At 32.9% G+C, this 25,232-nt stretch overlaps 1 long non-coding RNA gene, 22 other non-coding genes and 1 pseudogene across 45 annotated transcripts in view; all 24 read right to left on the bottom strand.

The window, feature by feature from the left end:
• LOC131421103 (uncharacterized) overlaps positions 1-25,232 on the bottom strand; it is a 91,039-nt gene that overhangs the window by 42,351 nt on the left and 23,456 nt on the right. For 14 of the 23 annotated variants that reach the window (XR_009223755.1, XR_009223756.1, XR_009223759.1 and 11 more), the window contains 16 exons: positions 24,867-24,962; positions 17,532-17,616; positions 16,627-16,713; positions 16,005-16,078; positions 13,162-13,239; positions 11,844-11,949; positions 10,850-10,933; positions 9,862-9,947; positions 8,927-9,013; positions 7,976-8,048; positions 7,013-7,098; positions 6,024-6,110; positions 4,865-4,951; positions 2,949-4,006; positions 1,746-1,831; positions 826-912 (listed from right to left, as the gene is read on the bottom strand). This is a non-coding gene — a long non-coding RNA (uncharacterized LOC131421103). Of the gene's footprint in view, positions 1-825; positions 913-1,745; positions 1,832-2,948; positions 4,007-4,864; positions 4,952-6,023; positions 6,111-7,012; positions 7,099-7,975; positions 8,049-8,926; positions 9,014-9,861; positions 9,948-10,849; positions 10,934-11,843; positions 11,950-13,161; positions 13,240-16,004; positions 16,079-16,626; positions 16,777-17,531; positions 17,617-24,866; positions 24,963-25,232 lie in introns of all 23 variants that reach the window. The other 9 variants (XR_009223747.1, XR_009223763.1, XR_009223753.1 and 6 more) reach the window with 8 other exon arrangements.
• LOC131421359 (small nucleolar RNA SNORD113/SNORD114 family) lies at positions 440-511 on the bottom strand. The gene has a single exon (XR_009223831.1). It is a non-coding gene; the product is annotated as a small nucleolar RNA SNORD113/SNORD114 family (small nucleolar RNA).
• LOC131421317 (small nucleolar RNA SNORD113/SNORD114 family) lies at positions 1,386-1,459 on the bottom strand. The gene has a single exon (XR_009223797.1). It is a non-coding gene; the product is annotated as a small nucleolar RNA SNORD113/SNORD114 family (small nucleolar RNA).
• LOC131421362 (small nucleolar RNA SNORD113/SNORD114 family) lies at positions 2,538-2,609 on the bottom strand. The gene has a single exon (XR_009223834.1). It is a non-coding gene; the product is annotated as a small nucleolar RNA SNORD113/SNORD114 family (small nucleolar RNA).
• On the bottom strand, positions 3,523-3,590 carry LOC131421327 (small nucleolar RNA SNORD113/SNORD114 family; annotated as a pseudogene).
• LOC131421329 (small nucleolar RNA SNORD113/SNORD114 family) lies at positions 4,459-4,533 on the bottom strand. Its single transcript, XR_009223804.1, has one exon. It is a non-coding gene; the product is annotated as a small nucleolar RNA SNORD113/SNORD114 family (small nucleolar RNA).
• LOC131421379 (small nucleolar RNA SNORD113/SNORD114 family) lies at positions 5,616-5,689 on the bottom strand. The gene has a single exon (XR_009223850.1). It is a non-coding gene; the product is annotated as a small nucleolar RNA SNORD113/SNORD114 family (small nucleolar RNA).
• Positions 6,598-6,669, bottom strand: LOC131421363 (small nucleolar RNA SNORD113/SNORD114 family). The gene has a single exon (XR_009223835.1). It is a non-coding gene; the product is annotated as a small nucleolar RNA SNORD113/SNORD114 family (small nucleolar RNA).
• Positions 7,569-7,643, bottom strand: LOC131421386 (small nucleolar RNA SNORD113/SNORD114 family). The gene has a single exon (XR_009223856.1). It is a non-coding gene; the product is annotated as a small nucleolar RNA SNORD113/SNORD114 family (small nucleolar RNA).
• LOC131421382 (small nucleolar RNA SNORD113/SNORD114 family) lies at positions 8,520-8,594 on the bottom strand. The gene has a single exon (XR_009223853.1). It is a non-coding gene; the product is annotated as a small nucleolar RNA SNORD113/SNORD114 family (small nucleolar RNA).
• Positions 9,454-9,528, bottom strand: LOC131421372 (small nucleolar RNA SNORD113/SNORD114 family). Its single transcript, XR_009223843.1, has one exon. It is a non-coding gene; the product is annotated as a small nucleolar RNA SNORD113/SNORD114 family (small nucleolar RNA).
• LOC131421356 (small nucleolar RNA SNORD113/SNORD114 family) lies at positions 10,449-10,520 on the bottom strand. The gene has a single exon (XR_009223828.1). It is a non-coding gene; the product is annotated as a small nucleolar RNA SNORD113/SNORD114 family (small nucleolar RNA).
• LOC131421345 (small nucleolar RNA SNORD113/SNORD114 family) lies at positions 11,429-11,500 on the bottom strand. Its single transcript, XR_009223818.1, has one exon. It is a non-coding gene; the product is annotated as a small nucleolar RNA SNORD113/SNORD114 family (small nucleolar RNA).
• Positions 12,433-12,507, bottom strand: LOC131421374 (small nucleolar RNA SNORD113/SNORD114 family). Its single transcript, XR_009223845.1, has one exon. It is a non-coding gene; the product is annotated as a small nucleolar RNA SNORD113/SNORD114 family (small nucleolar RNA).
• On the bottom strand, positions 13,648-13,721 carry LOC131421380 (small nucleolar RNA SNORD113/SNORD114 family). Its single transcript, XR_009223851.1, has one exon. It is a non-coding gene; the product is annotated as a small nucleolar RNA SNORD113/SNORD114 family (small nucleolar RNA).
• Positions 14,630-14,701, bottom strand: LOC131421355 (small nucleolar RNA SNORD113/SNORD114 family). Its single transcript, XR_009223827.1, has one exon. It is a non-coding gene; the product is annotated as a small nucleolar RNA SNORD113/SNORD114 family (small nucleolar RNA).
• LOC131421322 (small nucleolar RNA SNORD113/SNORD114 family) lies at positions 15,595-15,669 on the bottom strand. The gene has a single exon (XR_009223800.1). It is a non-coding gene; the product is annotated as a small nucleolar RNA SNORD113/SNORD114 family (small nucleolar RNA).
• LOC131421370 (small nucleolar RNA SNORD113/SNORD114 family) lies at positions 16,222-16,296 on the bottom strand. The gene has a single exon (XR_009223841.1). It is a non-coding gene; the product is annotated as a small nucleolar RNA SNORD113/SNORD114 family (small nucleolar RNA).
• On the bottom strand, positions 17,207-17,278 carry LOC131421349 (small nucleolar RNA SNORD113/SNORD114 family). Its single transcript, XR_009223822.1, has one exon. It is a non-coding gene; the product is annotated as a small nucleolar RNA SNORD113/SNORD114 family (small nucleolar RNA).
• On the bottom strand, positions 18,118-18,191 carry LOC131421389 (small nucleolar RNA SNORD113/SNORD114 family). Its single transcript, XR_009223859.1, has one exon. It is a non-coding gene; the product is annotated as a small nucleolar RNA SNORD113/SNORD114 family (small nucleolar RNA).
• Positions 21,315-21,389, bottom strand: LOC131421393 (small nucleolar RNA SNORD113/SNORD114 family). Its single transcript, XR_009223863.1, has one exon. It is a non-coding gene; the product is annotated as a small nucleolar RNA SNORD113/SNORD114 family (small nucleolar RNA).
• Positions 22,329-22,400, bottom strand: LOC131421378 (small nucleolar RNA SNORD113/SNORD114 family). The gene has a single exon (XR_009223849.1). It is a non-coding gene; the product is annotated as a small nucleolar RNA SNORD113/SNORD114 family (small nucleolar RNA).
• LOC131421319 (small nucleolar RNA SNORD113/SNORD114 family) lies at positions 23,296-23,368 on the bottom strand. The gene has a single exon (XR_009223799.1). It is a non-coding gene; the product is annotated as a small nucleolar RNA SNORD113/SNORD114 family (small nucleolar RNA).
• On the bottom strand, positions 24,467-24,538 carry LOC131421377 (small nucleolar RNA SNORD113/SNORD114 family). Its single transcript, XR_009223848.1, has one exon. It is a non-coding gene; the product is annotated as a small nucleolar RNA SNORD113/SNORD114 family (small nucleolar RNA).

Raw genomic sequence — 25,232 nt, 5'->3', positions numbered from 1 at the left:
GTCATTGCATTCCACCTTTCATTTAGTCATTTAGTTAGGTAGTGAATTGGGATAATTTATATTTTATTTTCTCTTAAGTAAATGAACCATATAGATCTTGCAACTGACAAAGAACATGAAAATTGACTATGACTTACTAATAATTATATCATCTTTAATCAAAGAATAACATCTTTGTACCTATATTTCCTAATAGGTATTTGTTTTCAATATATATTAACAGTATTTCTTGCCTAACCACATATTTTTATAATTGGACAAAGTTTCACCACTTCAACTTTATCTCTCTATATATTTGTTTATTGATTATTTCACTGAACTAATTATAATAACAATAGAAAATGCATGAACACAAAGGCCATAACAAGATCCTTGTATATTCCTGATCTCTGTCTCTAGAACCACCTCAAACAGGACAATGGACCAGATTCCATTTCTGTTGGATCTCAGAGTTCCAGACACGTATTCATCGTCTACGACTCATACGCCACCAGTAGTCATCATCGATCCAATATCCATCCCTCTTTTTCTTTTCTACAGTGTTTATTGACTAATTCATTAACTCACTACTAACACTTTTAAAACCCAATTATTTGCAAAAAGCAAAGAACAGCCCTGAAAACCCTATTCTGCTTACAGAATTATTTTCACATCAATATAGCACTTTCTTTAAATATCCTATGTTTTTATGTTTTGTATCAATTCAATATTTATCACTGGGTTACAGTTAACCATCTTTATTATATATGGCAATTTTTAGTAATACACTGAATACCCTAAAAAAAAAACACTGAAATCCATACAAGAACTTTGACTACTACTCACATTGGTCTCTGTGCTCCTAACACGGAGATAAAATCATAGAGCTCGCCACCATGGAATACTCCTCAAATCAGCTCGAGTGTCTCCACTCTGAGAAGTACAAACAGTCGATTATAAAAGAAAGTATCCCCACTGATCCTTGATTTCTACATTTCATTTACTCACTCATTTAGGTATTCATGAATTGTTCATAGTGTGGCTACTTTTATCTTAACAAAACGAACAACAGCAGACTTGAGACAGACCCACAACAATAAAATTGACGGAGTTATCTGTATTTATATGATCCTTAGTCAAAGAGGTGACATTCTTGATCCATTTATTCCTTAATTAATTTCAATATTCAATTTTATTAATAATATTTCTTGCCTCACCAATGTGTTCAGAGTTGGACACTGCTTCGCCCTTTTATCTTTATCTATTATTTATATTTCTTTAATGGTTCTATAAGTAATCCATTAATAATAATAAATCTAAATCTATGAGCCCAATACCTACATTGGGAATATTCTTGACATCTATCTACAGATCAAATAAACAGAGAGAATGCACTCGGTGTTATGTTGGACCTCAGTATCCAGACATGTATTTTTCATCATCCAAAAATCATTCGCCACCAGTCATCACCATTGATCCCATGATTGGCCCTCTTTCTTTCCATTCTCATAAGCATTTGTTTATTGATTAATTAATAAATACACATGAATTAAAAATAAGATCCTTCAATATCCTTAATATCTGTCTCTACAATCTTTCCCAAAGAGACTAACTCTGTTTCAAAAAATTACTCAATATAATGTTTCATATCACTCTGATATTTAACATTGGCATATTCTGCCTTCTTCGATTATATTTAATATTTTTAATAATACAGTGAATACTCTTAAAAAAACCACTCAAGCTAAAACATTGACATTACTCACAGTGGTCTCCACGCTCCTACAACATAGATGCAACCACAGAGCTCGTGACCATGGAAGATGCTTAATTCACCTCAAGTGGGTCCATTCTGAGGAGTAGAGCAGAAGAGATGACAAAAAAATTGAAACCTAATCACCATTGATCCTTGCTTTCCACATTTCATCAACTCAGTATTTAGATATTTATTCTTTTATCTATATATATATATATTTAACCTAACATAATGAAAAACTCAGTCTTGAGACTAACCCAGAACAATGCAGTTGATTCTTACTGATCAATGTCTATATGATTCTTAAGCAAACAGGTGATACCTTTATCTATTTATTTCTTAATAGGCATCAGTGTTTTCAATTTCATTAATAATATCTTTTGCCTCACCACATACATTCATAGTTGAGCAATGCTTCACCCTATGCCTCTTTAATTTTTATTCATATTTGTTTAGTATTTCTATCATTATTCCATTAATAACATATCTACATATATGAAATCAATACAAAAATTATATTTTTGTAGCGATTTGTATTGATCCTGACATTTCTCTATAGCCACAATTCATCTATAATAAAATCAATAGTATTTATTGTCTAACCCAATATTTTTATAATTGGACAATATTCACTCCCTTCATGTTTATTTATTTGTATATTTGTTTATTATTTCATTGATCCAATTATAAAAATAGAAAAAAATGCATGAACATAAAAACCAAAAACAAGATCCTTGTATGTTCCTGACATCCGTCTATAGGATCCCTGCAAACAACGGGAAGGGACTAGATGTCTTTTCTGTTGGACCTCAGAGTTCCAGACACGTATTCATCGTATACGACTCATACGCCACCAGTCGTCATCATCGATCCAATATTGTCCCTCTTCTTCTTCATTTATTTCTACATTGCTTATTGCTAATTAATTAATTCACTAACTATAATTTTAAAACGCTGTGATTCACAAAACCTGAAGAAGGCATTGATATCCCTAATATATGTCTAGAATCATTCTCACATCAATATCCTTCCTTCATTAATAACCCTAAATTTCACTTATGCATTAATCAATATAATGTTTCATATTAATTCAATATTTTTCAATGGGCTACAGTTAGCCTTCTTCAATTCTACATGGCACTTTTTAGAAATACACTGAATACCTTGAAAAAAAATCACTGAAACCTAGACTAGAACTTTGACTATTACTCACACTGTCTCTGCTTCTAACATGGAGACGCTATCATACAGCTCGCCGCCATGGAAAGCTGCTCCAATCAGCTCAGATGTGTCCATTCCGAGAAGTACAAAGCAGAGTTGAGGATAAAAAAATTAAGAACTTATACCCATGGGTCTTTCATTTCCACCTTATTCACTGAGTAACTTAGGTATTTAAAATTTTTTTGTAATGTAGATATTATTTGCTCTTAACAAAAGAAACAACCTCAAATGTGAGAATGACCCAGAACAATAAAATTTACTCAATTATCCGTATCTATATGATCCTTAGCCAAACAGATAACACCCTAGATCAGTTTATTTCTTAATGACCTTCAATGTTTTCAATTTTTATTAATAATATTTCTTGCCTCACCACATATGTTCACAGTTGCACAATGCTTCACATTTTTCCTTGATCTGTCATTCATATTTCTTTAGAGTTCTATATATCAATTAATAATAATAAATATAAATCTGTGAACCCAAAATGAGAACATGATCTTTGTATATTCCTAACATTTGTCTATGGTACCAAATATAACAGAGAGAATACACCAGGTATTGTGTTGGACCTCAAGAATTCCAGACACGTATTAGTCATCATCCCACACCACCAGTTGTCATCACTGGCCCAATAGAAGCCTACTTTCTCTTCATTCATTTCTACATTTGTATTGATTAATTCATTAATTCATTGACAATAAAAAAATAAATATATGATTCACAAAACCTGAAAAACAAGATACTTGAACATCCCTAACTTCTATCTATAGAATCATTGCCAATATAGGTTATATGTCTTTCATTAATCGATCTCAAAGTTATATATTATCAATTAATCAACATAATGTTTCATATCATATTTGCTATTGGGCAATAGTTAACTTTTTGATTATATTTAATATTTTTTAATAATATCATGAATACCTTTAACCAAATGACCCAAAGCAAGACAAGACCTTTGACTATTAATCACTTTGACTATTAAAACATGAAGCCAACATAACAATCTTACCACAGCAGAAGATGAAATCAACCTGATGATCTGTTCTGAAGAATACCAAGCAGAGAAGTAGATAAAAACATTAAGACGTTCTCTCCATTGATTCATAGTTTCCACCATTCATTTGCATAATCATTTAGGCATTTATTAATTTATTATCATATTTATTTATTTTTATTTTAATAAAATAAACTTCTAACCTGCAACTGACTCAGGCAATAATTGACTGACATTCCGTTGTCTATATCAACCTCAGTGAAAGACATAACACACTTGGTCCATTTACTATCCATTCTAATGCATCTTAATATTCTTTTACCTAACTACACATTAACCAAAGAATATGCTTCATCATCTTCACCTTTATTCATTTATACATTTCTTATTTATTCCACCATTGATACTTTATAAATATTATTAAAATTCATGAACACAAAGACCAAGAAAAAAATCTACGCATATTCCTGACACATGGGGAATGGACTAGATAACTCTTGTGTTGGGCCTCAGAGTTCCAGACATGTAGTACTTGTTGCACGTGACTAATACATCACCAGTCATCATCACTGATCCATGATCGGCCCTCTTTCTTTTCACTCTCATAAACATTTGTTTATTGATTAATTTATTGCTAAAGAAATACATATAAATTAAAAAAATAAGAATACACTCCTTCAACATTCCTGACATGTTATCTCTACAATATTACACAGAGACTAAACCTCTTTCATTAGCTGACCTCAGTGTTACATTTGTGGATTAGTCAACACAATGCTTATATCAATCTGATATTTAACATTGGCATATTTTGCCTTTTTTGATCCTATTTAATACTTTTGAATAATACAGTGAATAGCCTTAAACAAACCACTCAAACTCACACAAGAACTTTGACCATTACTCACCGTGCTCTCCACGCTCCTACAACATAGATGCATTCAGAGAGTTGGTGATGTTGGAAGAATGTTACAATCAGCTCCAGTGCATCCATTCTGAGGAGTACAGAGCAAGTGATAAAAAATGAGACGTTCCTCCATTGATACTTGCTTCACATCTTTCCTTTAGGCAAGTCTTATTTGGAGGATATTTCATTTTGTCTTAAGAAAATGAACTACTTCAGGGGGTCGGCCCCATGCAATAGCGGTTAAGCACGCGCGCTCTGCTGCTGGCAGCCTAGGTTCGGATCCCGGGCGCGCACCGAGGCACTGCTTGTCAGGCCATGCTGTGGCGGCATCCCATGTAAAGTAGAGGAAGATGGGCATGGATGTTAGCCCAGGGCCAGTCTTCCTCAGCAAAAAGAGGAGGATTGGCATGGATGTTAGCTCAGGGCTGATCTTCCTCACAAAAAAAAAAAAAAAGAAAATGAACTACTTCAAACTTCCCACTGACCCAGAACATAAACATTGTCTACAATTTATCCTGCCTATATCATCCTTAGCCAAAGAAGTTACAGTCATGTACCATTTACTTCTCTTTGAACTTCAGAGTTTTCAAATTATATTCATAGTATTTTTGGCTTCCCTACATATTTTGAAAATTAGACAACACTTCAACAATTCAGCTTTACTTTTTATGTATTTCCTCATTGATATTTCATTGATCCAATTATAACAAAGAATGAAAATGCATGAAGAGAAAGACCACATTTCTTCTGTATTGGACCTCAGAGTTCCAGACACATATTATTCATCATCTATGATCATGCGCTGGCAGTTATCATCATTGATCCAGAAAGACCACCTTCTCTTCATTCATTTCTGTATTGTTTATTGATTAATTCATTAACTCACTAACTACAATTTTAAAACTCTATGATACAAAAAAGCTCAACAAAACTTTGATATCTCTAATATCTACCAAGAATCAGTCCCACGTCATTATATCTTTGTCATTGTCCTCAGTTTTCTTAAATGCTTTAATCAATACAATGTTTCCAATTAATCCCACATTTGTTACTAGGACACAGTTGGCTTTCTTGGATTCAGTTTCATACTTTTTATTAATACAGTGAATACTCTTAAACAAACTACTCAAACCAAGATGAGAACTTTGATGATTACTCACACTGGTCTCCAGGCTCCTAGAACAGAGATGCAACCCTGGGGCTCATGATAAAGAAAGAATCCTTAAATCAGGTCCACTGTGTCCATTCTGAGGAGTATAGGGCAGAGCAGATGATAAAAATAGTTGAGACATTCTCTCCATTGATCCTTGCTTTCCAGCTTTCATTTAGTCAGCAGTTTGGGCAACCATTAATTGGGCGTATATATTTTTTTCCCTTAAGTAAAAGAACATTAATCTTGCAACTGACCCAGAATCTGAATATTTTCTATGAATTTACTGTCTACATCATCCTTGTCCATAAGGTAACAGTCATGTACCATTTATTTATAATTGAATTCAGGGTTTTCATATATATCAATAGTATTTTTCTTGCCTCACCACATATTTTTATAATTGGTCAAGGCTTTATTCATCTTTATTTATTTATATATGTATTTATAGATTCGTTTATACAATTATAAAAATAGGATGAAAATGCATGAATGCTACGACCAAAAACAAGACCCTTGTATATTCCTGACATCTGTCCATAGGATCCCTGCCAACAATGGGAATGGACTAGATTTCTTTTCTGTTGGACCTCAGAGTTCCAGACACGTATTCATCGTATACGACTCATAGGCCACCAGTAGTCATCATCGATCCAATATTGTCCCTCTTTTTCTTCATTTATTTTAACATTGTTTATTGACTAATTCACTAATTCACTAATAATAATTTTAAAGCCCTATGTTTCACAAAAATCCAAAAAGAGTCATGGTATCCCTCATCTGTATATAGAATCATTCTCACATCAATGTATCTTTCTATTAATTATCTTAAATTTCATGTATAGAGTGATCAACATAATGTTTCATATTAACTCAATAGTTATAACTGGGCTACAGTTAGCCACCTTTGACTCTGAATGGCACTTTTTAAAAATCCACTGAATACCCTAAACAAAAAAAACCCCCGAAATCAGAACAAGAAATGTAACTAGTACTCACATTGGTCTCTGTGCTCCTAAACCAAAGACGCAATCATAGAACTCCACACCATGGAATAATGCTTAATCAGCTTCATTGTGTCTACTCTGAGAAGCACAAAGCACAGCCAATGATTAAAAAAAGTTAAGACCTTATCTCCATTGATTCTTGATTTCCATATTTCATTTACTCACTCATTTAGGTATTTATAAATTTTTCATAATGTAAATATTTTTTTCTCTTAATCAAAGGAACAACCCCTAACTTGAGACTGACCCAGAACAAATAGATTGACTCTTACTTATTGATGTCTATGTGATTCTTAGCCAAGGAGGTACACCTCGGATCCACTTATTTCTAAAATTCTATTTCAAATTTGTTAATATTTCTTGCCTCCCCATATATGCTTCATTCTTTTTTCTTTACCTATTATTTATATTTCTTTGATAGTCTACCATTGATCCATTAACAATGACAAATCTAAATCTATGAACTCAAAATAAGTACATAACCTTTTATGTTCCTTACATGGGTCTACAAGATCAAATACAGCAGAAGGAATAATCTATCTATTGTGATGGACCTCAGATATCCAGACAAATATTATTCATCGTCCATGACTTATCCACCATCATTCTTCATCATTGGTCCATTAGAGGCCCACTTTTTCTTCATTTGTTTCTACACTTCTATTGATTAAATCATTAATTCATTGAAAATAATAAAATAAACAAAAGATTCACAAAACTGAAGAATAAAATGCTTGAATATCCCTAGCTTCTACTACAGAATCATTGCCGACATACATTATAGGTCTTTCATTAATCAATTTCAAAGTTACATATTAAATTAATAACATAATGTTTCACATCATATTTATTGTTGGGCCATAGTTAACTTTTTTATTATATTTATTACTTTTTAATAATACCTTGAACACGCTTATTGACCCAAACTAAAACAAAATTTTTGACCATTACTCACCTTGGTCTCTTTCCTAACACAAAGGGAACATGACAGTCTTGACCACAATAGAAGATGAAATCAGCTCGAGCATCTGTTTTGAGGAATACCAAGCAGATAAGGTGATAAAAAGGTTAAGACTTTCTCCCCATTGATCCATACTTTCCACCATTCATATACATAGTCATTTAGGTATTTATTAATTTATGAGAATCTATTCATTTCTAACTAAAAAATAAAGTTTAAACTTGCAATTGAATCAGGCAACAACTCACTGCTTTCATTGTCTCTATCAACCTTAGCCAAAGATATAATACACTTGGTCCTTTTATATCCATTTTGATGATATTAACACTCTTTTACCTTACTAAGTATTAACAAAAGAACAATGGTTAATGCCTCCACCTTTATTCATTTATACATATGTTTATTCTACCATTAGCACTTTTACAAATTAATTATTAAAACTCATGAACACAAAGACCAAGAACAAAATCCTTATATCTTATTGACATCTATATATAGGATCCCTGTACATGCAAGAAATGGACTAGATTATTTTTTATCATACCTCAGAGTTTCAGACACGTAGTATTCATTGTATACGACTCATGTACCACCAATCGTCATCATTGGTCCATGACTGGCCCTCTTTCTTTCTTCCAATTCTCATAAATATTTATTGATTAATTTATTAGTAAAGAAATAACGCACTGTTTTAAAAAATAAGAATATGATCCCTCAACATTCCTAACATCTCTGTCTATAATATTACACAGAGACTAAATCTCTTTCATTAACTGACCTAAGGGTTACATTCGTGGATTAGACAACATAATGCTTCATATCAATCTGATATTTAACATCAGCATATTTTGCCTTCTTTGATTGTATTTAATGCTTTTGAATAATACAGTGAATAGCCTTAGACAAACCACTCAAACTCACACAAGAACTTTGACCATTACTCACATTGGTCCGCATGCTCCCACCACATAGATGCATCCAGAGAGTTCATGACATTGGAAGAATAGTACTATCAGCTTGAGTGCATTGCTTCTGCAGAGTACAGCAGAGCAGATGATAAAAAGTAAGACATTCCTCCATTGGCCCTTGCTTTACACCTTTCATTTAGGCGATCTTTATTTGGAGTATATTTCATTTTCTCTTAAGAAAATGAACTACTTCAAACTTTCACTGACTCAGAACATAAACATTGTCTACAATTTATCCTGTCTATATCATCCTCAGCCAAAGAGGTTACAATCATGTACCATTTACTTCTCTTTGGACTTCAGTATTTTCAAATTATATTAATAGTATATATTTATACTATTTGAAATTATATTAATATATTAAAAGTATTCCATGTTTTTAAAATTGGACAATGCTTCTACAATTCAGCTTTTTTATATATATATTTCCTCATTGATATTTCATTGATCCAATTATAACAAAGAATGAAAATGCATGAAGAGAAAGACCACATTTCTTCTGTATTGGACCTCAGAGTTCCAGACACATATTATTCATCATCGGTGACTCATGTACTGGCAGTTATCATCATTGATCCAGAAAGATTATTTTCTCTTCATTCATTTCTATATCATTTAGATTAACTCATTAATTCACTAATTATAATTTTAAAACTATGACTCACAAAAACTCAAAAGGGCCTTGATAGCTCTAATACATATCTAGACCCATTCTTACATCATTATATCTCTGTTATATTTATTATTATTTTTTCATATATGCACTAATCAATATAATGCTTCTAGTGATCCCTTATTTGTCACTAGGACACAACTTGCTGTCTTTGAGTATATTTCAAACTTTTTATTAATACAATGAAAACCCTTAGACAAACCACCCAAACCAAGACAAGAACTTTGATGATTACTCACACAGACCTCTAGGCTCCTAAAAAAGAGATGCAACCCTAGGGCTCACGATCAAGAAAGATCCTTAAATCAGGTCCAGTATGTCCGTTCTGAGAAGTACAAAGCAGAGAAGATGATAAAAAAGGTTGAGTCATTCTTTCTATTGATCCTTGCTTTTCTCCTCTCATGTAGTCAGTCATTTAGGCAATCATTAATTTGGTGTAAATATTTTTTCCTCTTAAGAAAATGAACAACTTTAATTTTGTCCCTGACCCAGAATCTGGACACTGTCTGTGATTTATACTGTCTATGTCACCTTTAGCCATACAGGTAACAGTTATGTACCATTTGTTTCTAATTGAACTGTAGGATTTTCATAATATATTAATAGTCTTTTTTGCCTCATCACATATTTTTATAATTAGACAATGTTTCACTCCATTCTTCTTCATTTATTTATGTATTTATTTATAGAATCTCTAATTTATTCAATTATTATAATAGAATGCAAATGTGTGAATGCTAAGACCAAAAATAAGATCCTTGTATGTTCCTGACATCTGTCTGCAGGATCCCTGCAAACAATGGGAATGGACTAGATCTCTTTTCTGTTGGACCTCAGAGTTCCAGACACGTATTCATCGTATACGACTCATACGCCACCAGTAGTCATCATCGATCCAATATTGTCCCTCTTTTTCTAGACTCATTTTAATTGTTCATTGATTAAATCATTAATTCACTAATAATTTTAAATGCTATTATTTACAAAAACTTAAGAGGTTTTGTGTCCCTAATCTGTACATAGATTATTCAAACATCAATGTATCTCTTTGATTAATTATCTCCAGTCTTCCACAGATAGATTAATGAATATAATGGTTCATATATCCCATATCTATCACTGAGATACATTACCTCCTTTAGTTATATTTTGTACTTTTTAATAATGCAATGAATTACCTTAAAAAAACAACACTTGACCAAGAAAATAACTTTAAATGTTACTCACATTAATCTCCGTCCTCCTATTATACAGATGTAACCATAGAGCTCCTGACCAAGAAAGATGCTCAAGCCAGCTTCTGCATCCATTCTGAGGAGTAGAGCAGAGCAAACGATAAACAAAGATTGAGACGCTACATTCATTGGTCCTTGTACTTCACCTTTCGTTTAGTCAGTTAATTATTAATCAGTGAATTGGAATAATGTATATTTTATTTTCTCATAAGTAAATGAACAATATCGATCTACCCACTGACCGAGAACATGAACATTCACTAATACTCAGTAATGATATTGTCTTCACTCAAAGAATAACACCCTTGTACTATATATTCCCTTATATATGTCAGTGTTTTAAATATCCATTAACACTATTCCTGCCTAACCACATATTTTTATAATTGGACAATTTTTCACTGCCTTCATCTTCATTTGTATGTGTGTTTATTGATTATTTTATTGATCCAATTACAAAAATAGAAAGAAAATGCATGAACAGTAAGATCAAAAACAAGATCCTTGTATATTCCCGACCTCTGTCACTAGAACCACCTCAAACAGGACAATTGACCAGATTCCATTTCTGTTGGACCTCAGAGTTCCAGACACGTATTCATCGTATATGACTCATACGCCACCAGTGGTCATCATTGATCCAAAATATGGTCCCTCTTTTTCTCCATTCATTTCTACATTGTTTACTGACTAATTCATTAACTCACTAATAATAATTTTAAAACTGTATTATTCACAAAAACTCAAGAAGAGTCATGATATCCTTAAGCTGTAAATAGAATCATTCTCACATCAATATATCTCTTTTTTTAAATTAGGCTGTTTTTCATGTATGCATTTAATCAATATAACATTTCATAAAATTCAATATTTATCACTAAGCTACAGTCAGCCTTCTGTGATTCTACATGGAAATTTTGAATAATACACTGAATAGGCTGAAAAAAAAAAATCACTGAAATGGAGACAATGACTTTGTTACTCACATTGGTCCCTGAGCTTCTGGCACAGAGATGCAATCACACAGCTCGCCATCATGAGATAAGGCTTCATCAACTCAGATGTGTCCATGTGGGGAAGTACAAAGCACAACTGATGATAAAAAAGAAAACAAAACTTTTATCACCATTATTCTTCCTTTCTACATTTCATCTACTCAGTCACTTAGGAATTTATAAATTTTCTTAATGTAGTTTTTTTTGTTTAACAGAAAGAACAACCTCAAACTTGAGACTCACTCAGAACAATAAAACTGACTCTTAACTATTCACGTCTATATGATCCTTGGCCAAAGAGGTGACACTCTAATCCATTTATTTCTTAATGGGCATCAGTGTTTGCAATTTTTATTAATATTTCTTGCCTCACCACATATGTTGACAGTTGGACAATGCTTTATGTTTTTATATTTATCTGTTATTTATATATCTTTAATGGTTCTATCATTAACCCATTTATAATACTTAAACTAAATCTATGAACTCAAAGTAAAAACATGATCTTTCCTAACATCTCTCCATTCCTAACATCTGTCCACAGGATCAAATAAACAGAGAAAATAGATTATGTACAGATTTGGACCTCAGAGTTCCAGACACATATTATTCATCATTTGTAACTCATCCACCACTAGTCATTATCATTGGTCCATTAGAGGCTCACTTTTTCTTCACTCGTTTCTACATGTGTATCGATTAAATCATTAATTCATCGATAATAAAATAAATACATGATTAACAAAAACTGAAGAACCAACAACTTGAATATCCTCAATTTCTATCTATACAATAATTGCCAACATAGATTATCTCTCTCTCATTAATCAATCTCAATGTTACGTACTATCAATTAATCAACATGTTTCATATCATATTTATCATTGGGCAATAATTTGCTTTTTGACTATATTTATTAATTTTTTTAATTTTTTTATTTATTTTGTGTGTGTGTGTGTGAGGAAGATCAGCCCTGAGCTAACATCCATGCTAATCCTCCTCTTTTTGCTGAGGAAGATCGGCTCTGAGCTAACATCTATTGCCAATCCTCCTCCTTTTTTCCCCCAGAGCCCCAGTAGATAGTTGTATGTCATAGCTGCACATCCTTCCAGTTGCTGTATGTGGGACGCGGCCTCAGCATGTCCAGAGAAGCGGTGCGTCGGTGCGCGCCCAGGATCAGAACCCAGGCTGCCAGTAGCGGAGCATGCACACTTAACCGCTAAGCCACGAGGCCTTAATTTTTTAATAATACTGTGAATATCTTTAAACAAATGACCAAACCAAGACAAAATCTCTGATTACTATTCACCATGGTCTCTCTCTTAACGCAGAGGCAACACAACAATCTTGATCAGGGCAGAAGGTGAAATCAGCTCGAGTATCCATTCTGAAGAGTAACAAGCAGAAAAAGTGATAAAAAGGTTGAAATATTCTCTCCATCCTTGTTTTACATCTTTCATTAAGTCAATCATTTAGGCGATCATTATTGGAGAATATTTATTTCACTCTCTTTTATGAAAACAAACTACTTCGAACTTCCCATTCACCCAGAACATAAACACTGTCTATAATTGATTCTGTCTATATCACCCTCAGCCAAAGAGGTTACAGTCATGTCCCACTTATTTCTCTTTGGACTTCAGAGTTTTCAAATTATACTTATAGTATTTCTGGCTTCCCCACATATTTTGAAAGTGGGACAATGCTTCAACGATTCAGCTTTATTTTTTATATATTTCCTCATTGATGTTTCATTGATCCAATTATAACAAAGAATGAAAGGCATGAATTTGTATTGGACCTCAGAGTTCCAGACACATATTATTCATCATCCATGATCATGCGCTGGCAGTTATCATCATTGATCCAGAAAGACCACCTTCTCTTCATTCATTTCTATATTGTTTATTGATTAATTCATTAATTCACCAACTATAATTTTAAAACTCTATGATTCACAAAAACTCAAAAAAGCCTTGATAGCTCTAACATGCATCTGGAACCATTCTCACATCATTATATCTCTGTCATATTTATTATCAGTTTTTCCTATGCACATTAATCAATATAATGTTTCTTATTAATGCCACATTTGTCACTAGGACACATTTGGCTGTCTTTAAGTATATTTCATACTTTTTCTTAATACAATGAAAACCCTTGGACAAACGATCCAAACTGGGACAAGAACTCTGATGATTACTCACACTGGTCTCTAGGCTCCTAAAACAGAGATGCAACCTTAGGGCTCGTGATCAAGCAAGAATCCTTAAGGTCCAGCGCGTCTGTTCTGAGGAGTACAAGGCAAAGAAGATGATAAAAACGACTGAGACATTCTCCCCATTGATCCTTGCTTTTCACCTCTCATGTGGTCAGTCATTTAAGGAATCATTAATATGGTGTATCTACTTTTTTCTGTTACAAAAATGAAGTTCAATTTTACCACTGACACAAACTATGAGCATTTTCTAGAACTTATCCTGTCTACATCATCCTTAACCATATAGGCAACAATCATATACTATTTGTTTCTAATTGAACTTCATGGTTTTCATAATATATTAATACTATTTCTTGCCTCATCACATATTTTTATAATTGGACAATGCTTCACATTTTTCATTTATACGTTTATTTATACATTCTCTCACTTATCCAATTATAATAATAGGTGAAAATGCATGAACACCAAGACCAAAAACAAGATCTAAGTATATTCCTGACATCTGTCTACAGGATCCTTGCCAACAACGTGCATGGACTAGATTAATTTTATGTTGGACCTCAGAGTTCCAGACACGTATTCATCGTATACGACTCATACGCCACCAGTAGTCATCATCGATCCAGTATTCTCCCTCCTTTTCTTTTCCACAGTGTTTATTGATTAATTCAGTAATTCACTAGTAATAATTTTAAAACCCTATTATTCACAGAAACCCAAGAAGAGTCATGATATCCCTAAGCAGTATATAGAATAATTCTTACTTTAATATATCTCTTTTTTTAAATTAGGCTGTTTTTCATTTATGCATTAATCATTATAATGATTCATAAAATTCAATATTTATCACTGAGCTACAGTCAGCCTTCTGTGATTCTATATGGAACTTTCGAATAATACATTGAATACACTGAAAAAATATCACTGAAACTGAGACAAGCACTGTCTGAGCTTCTGGCACAGAGATGCAATCACATAGCTCGTCGCCATGGGATAAGGCTTCATCACTCGAATGTGTCCATTTTGGGAAGTACAAAGCACAATCGACGACAAAAGAAAAACTTTTATCTCCACTGATTCTTCCTTTCTACATTTCATTTACTCAGTCATTTAGGAATTTATAAATTTTTCATAATGTAGATTTTGTTCTCTTAACAAAAAGAACAACCTCAAACTTGAGACTGACCCAGAACAATAAAATTGACTCATTTATTAACGTCTATACGATCCTTGGCCAAAGAGGCGACACCCTTGATCCATTTATTTCTTAATGGGCATCAGTGTTTGTAATTTTTTGTTATTTTTTGTATTTCTTGCCTCACCATATATGTTCATAGTTAGACAAGAATTCACCTTTGCTTCTTAATCTATTATTTATATATCTTTAATGGTTCTATCATAATTCTATTAATAATAATAAATACAAATCTATTAATCCAAAATAAGAATAGATCTGTATACATTCCTAACATATATCCATAGAATCAAATAAACAGAGAAAATAGAGTATGTGTTGTGTTGGACCTCAAGGTTCCAGTCACATACTATTCACAATCCATGACTCATCCATCACCAGTGATCATAATTGGTTCGTTAGAGGCCCAATTTTACTTCATTCATTTATATATTTGTATCAATTAAATAATTACTTCCTTGATGATGATAAAATAAATACATGATTAACAAAAACCAAACAACATACTTGAATATCCCTAACTTCTCTCTATAGAATCATTGCCAAAATAGATATCTCTTTCATTTATAAATATCAAAGTTACATATTATCAATTAATCAACATACTGTTTCATATTATATTTATCATTGGGCCATAGTTAACTTTTTGACTATGTTTATTACTTTTAATAAAACCATGAAAACTCTTAAACAAAGGACCCAAACCAAGACAAGAACTTTAACCATGACTCACCTTGGTCTCTTTCCTATAACAAAGGAAGATGACACCTTGATCACAATAGAGGCTGAAAGCTTGGAGCTTCTATTCTGAAAAGCACCAAACAGAAAAGGTGATAAAAAGATTGAGACTTTCTTTCCATTGATCCAATGTTTGTTTATTGATTCTTTCATTGGTTCAATTATAATAATAGAAAGAAATGCATGAAGAGAAAGACTGTATTTCTTTTGTGTTGGACCTCAGAGTTCCAGACACATATTATTCATCACCTATGACTCATACGCCGGCAGTTATCATCATTGATCCAGAAAGACCACTTTCTCTTCATTCATTTCTATATTGTTTATTGATTAGTTCATTAATTCACTAATTAAAATTTTAAAACTCTCTGATTCACAAAACCCAACAAGGCCTTGATCTCTAATCTGTCTCTAGAACCATTCTCACATCTTTATATCTTTGTTATATTTATTATCAGTTTTTCATATATGCATTAATCAATATAATGCTTCATATTAATCTCTTATTTATCAATAGAATAAAGACGGCCTTGTTAATATTTCAAACATATTATTAATACAGTGAATATCCTTAGACAAACCACCCACACCAAGACAAGAAATTTGATTATGCTCACACTGGTCTCCAGGCTCCTGAAACAGAGATGCAACCCTACAGCTGGAGATCAAGGAAGAGTCCTTAAGTCAGGTCCAGTGTGTCCATTCTGAGGAGTACAAAGCAAAGCAGATGATAAAAATGGTTGAGCCATTCTCTCCATTGATCTCCGCTGCAACATTCACATAGTTATTTAGGCAATCATTAAACTGGTATATACATTTAGTCTGTTAAGAAAACAAACAGCTTTGATCTTGCCATTGAGCAAGAATATGAATGCTCTATGACTTATACTGTCTACATCATCTTCACCATAAGAAATAACAAGTCATGTACCATTTGTTTCTAATTGAACTTCAGCGTTTTCATAATATATTAATAGTACTTCTTGCCTCACTACATATTTTTATAATTGGACCATGCTTTACTCCATTCATCTTTATTTATTTATATATTTATTTATAGGTTCTCACATTTATCCCATTATAATAATAGAATGGAAATGCGTGAACACAAAGACCAAAAATAAGCCCCTCGTTTATTCCTGACATCTGTCTGTTGCATGCCTTCAAACAACGTGCATGGACTAGATTAATTTTCTGTTGGACCTCAGAGTTCCAGACACGTATTCATCGTATACGACTCATACGCCACCAGTGGTCATCATTGATCCAATATTGTCCCTCTTTTTCTACATATTTGTCTGTTTGTTGATTAAATCAAAATTCACGAATAATTTTTAAGTAGTACAATTAAAAAAAAAAAACAAGAAGAGTCTTTATATCCCAAATCTGGACATAGAATTATTCTCACATCAATATATCTCTCACTAATATCCTCAATTTTTCATATGTGCATTAATCAATATGTTTCATATATCCCATATTTAACACTGAAACTAAAAAAAGAACTTCAACTATTACTCACATTAATCTCCATCCTCCTATTATGTAGAGGCAACCACAGAGCTCATGTCCATGGAAGATACTAAATCATCTCTAGTGCCTTCATTCTGAAGAGTACAGAACAGAGCAGATGAGTAAACAATTGAGACACAATCTGCATTTATCCTTGCTTTCTGCATATCACTTACTCAGTATTTAGGTATTTACTATTTTGCTATATTATATATATTTTTTTATCTTATTAAAAGGAAAAATTCAATCTTTAGTCTGAAGCAGAACAATTAAACTGACTCTGACTTATGCATGTCTATATAACCTTGGTCAAAGAGGTGACCATTTGATCCATTTATTACTTAGTGGGCACTATTGTTTTCAATTTTGATTAACAATATCTTTTGCCTCGCCACATATGTTCATACTTAGACAATGCTTCACCCTACCTTCCTTAAATGTTTATTTATATTTGATTAATGGTTTAATCATTGATCTATTAATAGTAACAAATCTATGTCTATGAAATCAATACAAGAATATGATCTTTTTATATTTCTGACATCTCTCTATAGAAACAATTTCTACAGAGGGAATAGACAAAATCACGTTCTGTATTGGACCTCAAAGTTTCTGACACATATTTTCATCATCCGTGACTCCTACATCACCAGTCTTCATCAATGGTCCATGATTGAGTCTCTTTGCTTTGTTCATTTCTACATTTATACCAATTAAATCATTAACTCATTAGTAATAATAAAAATACACAGTTCACAAAAACTCAAGAATAAGATCCTTGAATATCCCTAACATCGGCTTGTAGAATCATTTCCCAAATAGACTATGTCTCTTCCATTAATCAACCTCAATCTTGCACATTATCTATTAATCAATGTAATGTTTCTTATCATTTATCATTGGGCCATGGTTAACTTTATAATTAATGTAATACTTTTTAATAATACCATGAGTACCCTTAAACAAATGTCCCATTCCAAGACAACAACTTTGACGACCGTTCACCTTAGTCTCTTTCCATACCCAGAGGGAATGTGACAATCTGGATGACAGCAGAAGCTGAAATCAGCTCAAGTGTCAATTCTGAAGAGTAACAAGCAGACGAGGTGATAAAAATATTGAGATATCCTCTCCATTGATATATATATTCTACTATTGATTTGCATAGTAATTTTTGCATTTATTAATTTATGGTAATATTTATTTCTTTTTCCCTTAATAGACCAAATGTCAAAGCTAAAACTGACTCAGTCACGATATATGACAAACCCACAGCTAATATCATCCTCAATGGTGGAAAACTGAAACCTAGCCCCTTAAGAACAGGAACCAGACAAGGATGCCCACTGTTACTACTCCTATTTAACATAGTACTGGAAGTCCTAGCCAGAGCAATCAGGCAAGAAAAAGAAATAAAAGGGATCCAAATTGGAAAGGAAGAAGTGAAACTGTCACTATTTGCAGATGACATGATTTTATATACAGAAAACCCTAAAGAATCCACCAAAAAACTTTTAGAAGTAATAAACGAATATGGTAAAGTTGCAGGATACAAAATCAACATACAAAAATGAGTTGCATTTCTATACACTAACAATGAAGTAGCAGAAAGAGAAATTAAGAATACAATCCCATTTACAAATGCAACAAAAAGAATAAAATACCTAGGAATAAACTTAACCTAAGAGGTGAAAGATCGGTACACCGAAAACTATACAACATTGCTGAAAGAAATTGAAGAAGACACAAAGAAATGGAAAGATATTCCATGCTCTTGGATTGGAAGAATTAACATAGTTAAGATGTCCATCCTTCCTAAAGCAATCTATAGATTCAATGCAATCCCTATCAAAGTTCCAACAACATTTTTCACAGAAATAGAACAAAGAATCCTAAAATTTATATGGAACAACAAAAGACTCCGAATAGCTAAAGGAATCCTGAGAAAAAAGAACAAAGCTGGAGGTATCACACTCCCTGATTTCAAAATATACTACAAAGCTATAGTAACCAAAACAGCATGGTACTGGCACAAAAACAGACACACAGATCAATGGAATAGAATTGAAAGCCCAGAAATAAACCCACACATCTATGGACAGCTAATCTTTGACAAAGGAGCCAAGAACATACAATGGAGAAAAGAAAGTCTCTTCAACAAATGGTGTTGGGAAAACTGGATAGCCACGTGCAAAAAAATGAAAGTAGACCCTTACCTTACACCATACACAAAAATTAACTCAAAATGGGTTAAAGACTTAAATGTAAGACCTGAAACTGTGAAACTTCTAGAAGAAAACATAGGCAGTACGCTCTTCGACATCGGTCTTAGCAACATATTTTCAAGCACCATGTCTGACCAGGCAAGAGAAACAATAGAAAAAATAAACAAATGGGACTACATCAAACTAAAAAGCTTCTGCACAGCAAAGGAAACCATCAACAAGACGAAAAGACAACCTAACAATTGGGAGAAGATATTTGCAAACCATACATCTGATAAGGGCTTAATCTCCAAAATATATAAAGAACTCATGCATCTCAACGACAAAAAAACTAACAACCCAATTAAAAAATGGGCCAAAGACCTGAACAGACATTTCTCCAAAGAAGATATACAGATGGCCAACAGACACATGAAAAGATGTTCAAAATCATTAACTATCAGGGAAAGGCAAATCAAAACTACAATGAGATATCACCTCTCGCCCGTCAGAATGGCTATAATTAACAAGACAGGAAACAACATGTGTTGGAGAGGATGTGGAGAGAAGGGAACTCTCATACACTGCTGGTGGGAGTGCAAACTGGTGCAGCCACTATGGAAAACAGTACGGAGATTCCTCAAAAAATCAAGGATGGAACTACCATATGATCCAGCTATTCCACTGCTGGGTATTTATCCAAAGAACTTGAAAACACCAATGCGTAAAGATACATGCACCTGTGTGTTCATTGCAGCGTTATTCACAATAGCCAAGACTTGGAAGCAACCCAAGTGCCCATCAAGGAACGAATGGATAAAGAAGATGTGGTATATATACACAATGGAATACTACTCAGCCATAAGAAACGATGAAATCCAGCCATTTGTGACAACATGGATGGACACTGAGGGTATTATGTAAAGTGAAATAAGTCAGAGGGAGAAGGTCAAATACCATATGATTTCCTTCATTAAGTAGTAGATAATAACAACAATAAACAAACACATAGAGACAGAGATTGGATTGGTGGTTACCAGAGGGGAAGGGAGGAGGGAGGAGGGCGAAAGGGATAATTTGGCACATGTGTGTGGTGATGGGTTGTAATTGGTATCTGAGTGGTGAACATGATGTAATCTATGTAGAAATAGAAGTATAATGATGTACACCTGAAATTTATACAATGTTATAAACCGATGTTACTGCAGTGAACAAAAATTTAAAAAAGAAAGAAAGAAAGAAAGAAAGAAAGAAAGAAAGAAAGAAAGAAAGAAAGAAAGAAAGGAAACTGACTCAGTCAGTAACTATTACTTATCACCATCCACATCATTCTTACTCAAAGACATATATACTTGAATCTTTTATTTTCCATGCCAATTTATATTAATATTACTTTATTATTTATTTTAGCAATGAACAATGCTTCACCATTTTCTGTTTTATTCAGTTATATATTTGTTTATTAACCTGGCCATAACAATATTTTTCAATGATCAGGTACACAAAGACCAAGAACACGATCCCCATAAATGCCTGACATCTCTCTATACGATCGCTTCAAATGGGGGAAAGGACTAGATTCTTTTGTGTTGGAGCTCAGCATCCCAGACCTGCAGTATTCATCAACCAAGACTCAGATGCCACCAGTTGTCATCTTTGATCTAGGTTTGGCCCTCATTATCTTCACTCATGTCTACATGTTTTTATTGATTAATTCATCAATTCTCTAATAATAATAAAATAAATACGTAGGGATGACAAAAATTCAAAACAAGAGCCTTGAAGTAATTCCATGAATTACTTCCCACTGACGATATATATCATTCATTAATTGACCTCAATGTTTCCCATATAGATTAATTAACATAACACTTCATATTAACCTCATTTTAATTATTTGGCCAAGATTGGCAATCATTAATTATATTTCACACTTTTTTACAATGCAGTGTAAACCTTTTAAAAAACCACAAAACCGAGACAAAAACTTGCTCACATTGCTCTCCATGATCTTAATGCATAGAGGCAGACACAGAGCTCGTGATCCTGGTGGGATGCTCAGATCAGCTGGAATGCAACCCTTCCAAGGAGCACAAAACAGAACAGATGATAAAAAAGATTGAGACATTATGTTCATTGGTCCCTGCATTCCACCTTTCATTTAGTCAGTCATTTAGGTAAGTTGTGATTTGGGCAATGTATATTTTATTTTCTATTAAGTAAACAAACAATTTCGATCTTGCCCCTGACACAGAATATGACCATTGACTATTACTTAACACTGTGTAGATCACCGTTAGCCAAAGAGGTAACACCCTTATACCATTTCTTTCCTAAAGCATATCGGTCTCTTCAATATATATTAACATATTACTATATTATAGTAATTTTTGCCTAACCACATATTTTTATAATTGGACAAGGCTTCACATTCTTCATTTTTATTTATTTACACATTTGTATATTGATTATTTCATTGATCCAATTATAAAAATAGGAAGAAAATGCATGGACATAATGACCAAAACCAGGATCTTCGTATATTCCTGATCTCTGTCTATAGGATGACTTCAAACAGGGACAATAGACTCGATTCCCTTTCATTAGACCGCAGAGATCCAGACATGTATTCATCGTATATGACTCATAAGCCACCAGTAGTCGTCATTGATCCAATACTGTTTCTCTTTTTCTTCATTCATTTCTACATTAATTCTTGATCAATTAATAATTCAGTAATTATAATTTTAGAAATGATTATTCACAGAAACCCATGAAGAGCCTAGAAATTCCTAATATATCTAGAATTATTCTCAAGTCAATCTCTCTTTCAATAAGTATTCTCAATTTTTATTATATGCATTAATCAATATAATGCTTCATATAAATCCCTTATTTCTCAATGGGCCATTTGGATTTATTGATTATATTTCACAGTGTTCAACAATACAGTGAATCCCTTAAACAAAATATTGAAACTAATACCAAAACTTTGATTATTAGTCACATGGTCTCCTAACACATGAATGCAACCAGAGATCTTGTGACCCGGGAAGAATCCTCAAATCAGCTCCAGTGCATCCATTCTAAGGAGTACAGAGCAGAGCAGATGATAAAAAATTTCAGACCTTATCTCCATTGATCCCTATTTTCCGCATTTCATTTACTCATTTAGGCATTCATTAATTTTTCATAATGTAGTATTTTTTCTCTTAACAAAAGAAAACCTTACACTTGAGACTGACACAGAACAATAGTATTGACCCTGACTTATCACTGTCCATACGATTCTTAGGCGAAATGGCAAAACGCTTCTTCCATTTATTGCTTAATGAGCGTGAATGTTTTCAATTTTATTGATAATATTTCTGGCCTCACCACATATGTTCCTAGCTGGACAATGCTTCAACCTCTTTACCTGTTTTTTATATTTTTAATGGTTCGATTACTGATTCATTGATAAAAATAAATCTAAATCTATGACCCCAAAATAAGAATATGATCTTCGTATATTCTTAAGGTCGACCCTTGGGGTCATTTACAACAGAGGTAGACTAGACTTTGTTTCATGTGGACTCAGAGTCACAGACACGTAGTCTTCACCATATTTGACTCCTACCCACCAGTGGGCATCACTGGTCCACTTTTGGGCCTTTTTTCTTCACTTGTTTCCACATTTGTAACGATCAAATCATTAATTCATTAATAATCAAAATAAATATGACTCATAAAAATCACAAGAAAAAGACCCTTGAATAAACCTAACTTCTGTCTATAGAATCATGTACCACAGAGATTATATCTCTTTTCATTAATCAACCTCAGTGTTGCACATTATCAACTAATCAACATAATATTTCATATCATATTTGTCAGTGGGCTGTGGTTAACATTTTTATTACATTTATTACTTTTTAATAATACCATGGGTGCTCTTAAATAAATCACTCAAACCAAGGTAAGATCTTTGACTATTATTCACCTTGGACTCTTTTCTAACACAAAGGTAACATAATCTTAATCTCAGCAGATGCTGAAATCAGCTCAGCGCATTCATTCTGAAAAGTGAAAACAATACGATAGAAGATTGAGACATTTTCTCCACTGTTTTATATTTTCCACCATTCATTTGCATAGTCATTTGGGAATTTACTAATATATAGTAATATTTATTTATTTTTCTCAATAAAATAAATTCAAACTAATACCTGAGAGAGCAATAACTGACCTGGCACCGTCTATATCACCCTTCATCCAATATATAGTACACTTGGCCCTTATTTTATCCATTCCAATTTTTTTTTTTCGAGGACTGTGCCTTTTATTAATTTGTATTTCCATGTAACAGAAGCTTGCCTCATTCATCTTTCAGAATTCTAAAACAATTTGAAGTATTTTTTTATGAACATCGTTTTTTTGTTTTGTTTCCTGCAGGGAAAGATTCACCCTGAGCTAACATCTGTTGCCAATCTTCCCCCTTTTTTTGTTTGTTTGTTTTTTTTTCCATTCCAATTTATATCGATATTCATTTTCCTTACTACATACTTTAGTAATGAACAAAGCTTCCTCTCTTCATCTTTATTAATTTATAAATTTCTTTTTTTATTCTGCCATTGATTCTTTTATAATAATATTTTAAAACTTCATGCACTCAAAGACAAAGAACAAGATCCTTGTATATTCCTGACATCTGTCCATAGGTTCCCTTCTTAAAAGGAGAATGGACCAGATTCCATTTGTGTTGGACCTCAGAGTTACAGACACATATTCATCATATATGACTCATATGCCACCAGCCACCATTGTTGGTCCAGGATTGGCCTTCTTTCTCTATTATCATCTACATTTGTTTATTGATTAATTCATTAATAAAGAAATTCACATGAATCACTAAAAAAACAAGAATAAGATTCTTGAATATCTCTAATATCTATTTATACAATCATTTCCACCAAATGAGACCAATTCCTTCCATTAACTTAGCCTACTGTTTCCTATATGGATTAGTTAACATAATGCTTCATATTAATCTGATATTTAACATTGGCATGTCTCACTTTCTTTGATTATATTTAATATTTTTTAATAACATAGTGAAAACCTTTTTGAAAAAAAACAGTCAAACCAAGAAGAACACTGACTACTTCTCACATTAGTCTCCCTACTTCTAAAACAGACATTCAACAATAGAGCTCCTGACCAAGGAAGATGTTTAAATTAGCTGGAATACAGCCATTCTGTGAAGTACAAAGCAGAGCAGAACAGAAAAAAGGTTGAGACATTATCGCCATTGGTCCATAATTCCACCTTTATTTAGTCAGTCATGTAGGTAATTAGCAAGTTGTGATCATGTCTATGTTATTTTCTCTTAAGTGACTGAGCAATATTAATATTGCCACTGATCGAGAATATGAACTGTTATTCATTATTGTCTTTATCTTACTTAGCAAAAAGGACCACATACTTGTACCATTTATTTTCATTCATCTTCAGTTTTTGCAATGTAT

This window comes from Diceros bicornis, chromosome 24, assembly GCF_020826845.1.
Source record: "Diceros bicornis minor isolate mBicDic1 chromosome 24, mDicBic1.mat.cur, whole genome shotgun sequence".
In the NCBI taxonomy this organism is placed as follows: domain Eukaryota; kingdom Metazoa; phylum Chordata; class Mammalia; order Perissodactyla; family Rhinocerotidae; genus Diceros; species Diceros bicornis.
The sequence above is the reverse complement of the archived record's forward strand: the minus strand, read 5'-3'. Positions and strand labels throughout refer to the sequence as shown.